We start from the raw sequence: 6,000 nt of genomic DNA on the forward strand, positions 1-6,000 counted from the left end.
ACTAAGAAAGAAGAAAAGAAAGAAGAATCAAACAGATGCAGTAAAAAATGATAAAGGGGATATCACCACCGATCCCACAGAAATACAAACTACCATCAGACAATACTATCAGCACCTCTAAGCTAATGAACTAGAAAATCTAGAAGAAATGGATAAATTCCTGGACGCATACAACCTCCCCAGAGTAAACCAGGAAGAAGTTGAATGCCTGAGTAGATCACTAAAAGGCTCTGAAATTGAGGCAATAATTAACAGCCTATCAAGCAATAAAACTCCAGGACCAGACGGATTCACAGCCGAATTCTACCAGAAGGACAAGGAGGAGCTGGTACCATGCCTTCTGAAACTATTCCAATCAACAGAAAAAGAGGGAATCCTCCCTCACTCATTTCATGAGGCCGGCATCATCCTGATCCCAAAGCCTGAGAGAGACACAACCCAAAAGGAGAATTTTAGGCCTATGTCCCTGAGGAACATCGATGGGAAAATCCTCCATAAAATACTGGAAAACCGAATCCAGCAGCACATCAAAGAGCTTATCCATCATGATGCAGTGGGCTTCATCCCTGACATGCAAGGCTGGTCCAACATATGCAAAACAATAAACATAATCCAGCATATAATCAGAACCAAAGACAGAAACCGCGTGATTATCTCAACAGATGCAGAAAAGGCCTTCGACAAAATTCAACAGCCCTTCATGCCAAAAACTCTCAATAAATTAGGTATTGATGGGACATCTCCCAAAATAATACGGGCTATTTAGGGCAAACCCACAGCCAATATCATACTGAATGGGCAAAAAGTGGAAGCATTCCCTTTGCAAACTGCCACAAGACAGGGATGCCCTCTCTCACCACTCCTATTCAACATAGTGTTGGAACTTCTGCCCAGGGCAATCAGGCAGGAGAAAGAAATAAAGAGAAATCAATTAGGAAAAGAGGAAGTCAAATTGTCCCTGTTTGCAGATGACATGATTGAATATTTAGAAAACCCCATCGTCTCAGTCCAAAATATCCTTAAGCTGATAAGCAACTTCAGCAAAGTCTCAGGATACAAAATCGAGGTGCAAAAATCACAAGCATTCTTATACACCAATAAGAGGCAAACAGAGAGCCAAATCATGAGTGAGCTCCCATTCACAATTGCTTCAAAGAGAATAAAATGCCTAGGAATCCAACTAACAAGGGATGTGAAGGACCTCTTCAAGGAGAACTACAAAGCATTGCTCCACGAACTAAAAGAGGAGACAAACAAATGGAAGAATATTCCACCATCACGGATTGGAAGAATCAATATCGTGAAAATGGCCATACTGCCCAAGGTAAATTATAGATTCAATGCCATCCCCATCAAACTACCAATGACTTTCTTCACAGAACTGGAAAAAACTGCTTTAAAGCTCATCTGGAACCACAAAACGGCCCCCACTGCCAACATAATCCTAAGCCAAAAGAACAAAGATGGAGGCATCAAGCTGTCCGACTTCAAGCTACAGTAGAAGGCTACAGTAACCAAAGAGCATGCTATCGGTTGCCGTTTTGGTTACCGTAGACCAATGGAACAGAATAGAGCCCTCAGAAATAATACGACACATCTACAACCATCTGATCTTTGACAAACCTGACAAAAACAAGAAATGGGGAAAGGATTCCCTATTTAAAAAATGGTGCTGGGAAAACAGGCTAGCCATATGTCGAAAGCTGAAATCGGATCCCTTCCTTACACCTTGTACAAAAATTAATTCAAGACAGATGAAAGACTTAAATGTTAGATCTTAAACCATACAAACCCTAGGAGAAAACCCAGCCAATACCATTGAGGACAAAGGCATGGGCAAGGACCTCATGTCTAAAACGCCAAAAGCAATGGCAACGAAAGCCAACATTGACAAACAGCATCTAATTACACTAAAGACGTTCTGCATAGCTAAAGAAACTCCCATGAGAGTGAACAGGCATCCTGCAGAAAGGGAGAACATTTTTGCAATCTACTCATCTGAAAAAAGGCTAATATCCAGAATCTACTAAGACCTCAAACAGAGTTACAAGAAAAACCAAACAAGCCCATCAACAAGTGGGGGAAGGATATGAAGACACACTTCTCAAAAGAAGACATTTATGCAGCCAACAGACACATGAAAAAATGCTCATCAAAACTGGCCATCAGAGAAATGCAAATCAAATCCGCAATGAGATATCATCTCACACCAGTTAGAATAGCGATCATTAAAAAGTCAGGAAACAACAGGTGCTGGAGAGGTAGTGGACAAATAGGAACACTTTTACACTGTTGGTGGGACTGTAAACTAGTTCAACGGTAGTGGAAGATAGTGTGGCGAATCCTCAAGGATCTCGAAATAGAAATACCGTTTGACCCAGCCATCCCATTGCTGGGTATATATACCCATAGGATTAGAAATCATGCTGCTAAAAGGACAGACGCAGACGTATGTTTATTGTGGCACCATTCACAGTAGCAAAGACTTGGAACCAACCCAGATGTCCACCAATGATAGACTGGATTAAGAAAATGTGGCACAAATACACCATGGAATACTATGCAGCCATGAAAAAGCATGAGTTCATCCCCTTTGGAGGGACACGGATGAAGCTGGAAACCATCATTCTTAGCAAACTATCGCAAGGACAAAAAAAGCAAACACCGCATGTTCTCATTCATAGGTGGGAATTGAAGTATGAGAACGCTTGGACACAGAAAGGGGAACATCACACACCGGGGCCTGTCATGGGCGGGGGGAGGGGGAGGGATAGCATTAAGAGATATACCTAATGTAAATGACTAGTGAATGGGTGCAACACACCAACCAGGTGAATCTTGGAAGGCAAAAGCTACTGAATTTAGCGAATTTGTGGAGGCATTCCCAGAAATCAGCCAGGTGAAGTATCACACAACCGAAGACTGCACAACTCCTCTAAGGCAGCACGATGCGGCAAACCCAGACGGCCACTCTTCTCACCCCTCCTCCGTTGGCTGTTCTGGGTAACGAGGTTCAAAAGTCACCTAGGCAACTGCCAAAATAGCTGAAATGGAGTAAGGGCTTCAGGCTGGTGACTAGCAGAGGTCCACCTGACCCCCGTAAGCTGCTGAACAAGAAGGGCTGCCAGAAATGTCCCCCTAGGGAATTTGGTGGAGACGAAGACCCGCTCACTGGACAAGGGTTCCTCCCAGGAGACGCCCGAGCGGAAGAAACGGGCTGTGAGCCACGCCCTTTCACCCTCCGCTACCCCGCCCTGGGCTGGTGAAGGTGCGCGTAAGGATGAGGACTACTGAGCCCTGAAGAAATAAATCCTTCCCCTTTGACCCCAAGGAGGATTGCCTGTGAGGATCTTCAACGAGTCTACCCGTGTCTAGACACGGGAGCAGGTCTGTCCGGCACAGCACCTCCCTCAAGGAGGAGAAGAGTGAGGAGAAAGGAAACTCAAGTCTGACCATTCTGTCCTGGGAGAGAAGAGGAGGATCTCATCTCTCATCTGTCCAAGCAAGGCAAGGAGACTTTCTCTCATCTTTCCAAGCAAGGCAAGGAGACTTTGTATAATTAGGAAACAAAAAGAATTTAGAAGGAATGAAAGCAGCCCGTAAGGTGCATTCCTAAGGACTGCCCATTGAAACTGACACAATTGCCCTTGTTTGATGAGAGGAATGAGCAGAGCACTGAGGTGGTGAACAGGGATCTAGTGAGACTTTCCCAGCATGTTTCTACCAAAGCTTTCTCTAAGCTTCTCGGAACACTCTCCTAATAAGCAGATGTTTGGCCCTTCAGAAAGTCAACAAGCAAAATGCCTTGAGTGTCCCAAAACACTGATGCCATGATGTTGGCTCCTGACTGGCCTCCTTTTCCTTTGACTGGACCACTGCCACCTCTCGGTAGCCGTCGCGTTGATGATGCTTTGCCTTCGAGGTCATATTGGTAAAGCCATGTTCCAACTTCCGGTTACAATTTGTCAGAGGGATGCGTCAGGATCGTGATCCCTCCTGTTTAAAATTTCCACTGATAGCTCTCGTCGTAACTGCAGCTGATCTGGGCACAGTGGTTTTCACAGCCACTGCAGGATTCATCTCCCACATCTTCTCACCTCTTCTTGAAACAAGCTATACATTCGTAAAGAGTTCATTTCTTTGGGGTAGTGTCCTTAGAAGCTTTTGTGGAAACCTCTATGATTTCTTCATTCTTCCACCCAAGCTTCACCAGAAATTTGATGTTTGCTCTTGCTGCAATTTTCGTGGAATTCATGTTGCTCTGATAGGAGTCCTTTTCAGTGGATGTCTCATCCTTCTCAGTGCCTCAAACTCGATCTAGTTCAGAAAGGTTATAAGAAGTTCGGACAAGTTTCTTTGAGTGCAAACCAGTGGAAACCCATGCATAGTTTCTTCACCATGTGCATTTTCTATGAACCTTTTGAAGAACCCCTGTGTTGAACATTGCCCAAGTCGTGGGAGAGAAGTGGGTGCGGTCCACTTCCTGTCCTCAATTTGCCCGCAGCGGAAGAGTGCACAGAACAGGGAAACGCAACCCCAGAGAGACCCTGCCCTGCAGCATGCAGCAGACTGCTGGCCCAGTCCTGGCTCCATGGGGTGCTGTGTGGGCCCAAGCAAGTTGACCAAACTCCCTGACGCTGAAATGAATCCTAGGTGGCCCAATTCCAGTAGCCATTATAGGACTGCCCTGCAGGGACAGTTAATTAACTCAGGAAAAGCAACCTAGCTCCAAGGTTAGCAACCAGGAGTTCCAGTTGATTCCATTAGTGCACCCCTTGAGGCATTCCCAAGCTGGAGTCTGGTGGAAGATGAGGCTCAGTGTGATTGGATGGAAGCACCAACCAATCAAGGAGAAGTCCCACCCACTCTGCCCTGTGCGTCTATAAAGGCGACGGGTGGCGGCCGCGGCACTCATTGAAGCCGCCAGTTGGGAGAGGAGCAGAGCCAGGCCGGTGCTCCCGAAGGCAGCAAGATGTTGCGAGCCACAGCTCCCTGCTGGTTCCCACCTGGATACCCAGAAGCTAAGAAGGTGGCCGAGGAGGCGGCCCTGGAGGCAAGAAGCAGCCAGTTGGGAGCGGAGCAGAACCAGGCCGGTGCTCCCGAAGGCAGCAAGATGTTGCGAGCCACAGCTCCCTGCTGGTTCCCACCTGGATACCCAGAAGCTAAGAAGGTGGCCGAGGAGGCGGCCCTGGAGGCAAGAAGCCGCCAGTTGGGAGCGGAGCAGAGCCAGGCCGGTGCTCCCGAAGGCAGCAAGATGTTGCGAGCCACAGCTCCCTGCTGGTTCCCACCTGGATACCCAGAAGCTAAGAAGGTGGCCGAGGAGGCGGCCCTCGAGGCTCCAGAATTCCCCCTGCCCTCTCATCAGCCTGCCCAGAGCTTCGGGCTCCGGGTGCCCCAGATGCACAACCAGGCCTCCGCATTTGTGGACATCCAGGCGGAGCCCCAGAACAGGGGTCCGGCGGTGCCCCCAGCGTGTCCCAAGGTGGTGACGGAGGCGTGCTACTTCCCTGCACAGAGGGGATCGGCCTGCTGCTTGCCAGCCGCCCCAAGGCTGACAGAGAGGCCCTCGGGAGTCCGCATCTCAGCCCCCAGGAAGAGGAAGACGATCGCCCAGTCTTCCAGCCCTTGCTTGGTCACAGGTTGCACAGATGCCAAGAGAACCCGCGTGGCCAGCAGCAGCCAACGCTCCAGTGGCTCCAAGGTCGGCAGACAGCCAGGGAAGACGCGCAACAGGTCAGGGATGGCATGCAAGACCACCACCACCATCAGCTCTAAGCGAATCGTCCGTCGTCCATCCTTACCGAGTTTGAAGAAACCTATTGTCCTCCGAAGGTCTGGGTGCCAAGTCCCCACCGTCCTCCGCCGAGGCTATCTCCAACTGTTCACCGAAGAGTGTCTCAAGTTCTGCGCCTCCAAGCAGGAGGCCGAGGAGAAGGCGCTGAACGAGGAGAAGGTGGCCTACGACTGCAGCCCCAACAAGAACAGGTACGTGAACGTGGT

Source organism: Pan paniscus, chromosome 7, assembly GCF_029289425.2.
Source record: "Pan paniscus chromosome 7, NHGRI_mPanPan1-v2.0_pri, whole genome shotgun sequence".
Classification (NCBI taxonomy): domain Eukaryota; kingdom Metazoa; phylum Chordata; class Mammalia; order Primates; family Hominidae; genus Pan; species Pan paniscus.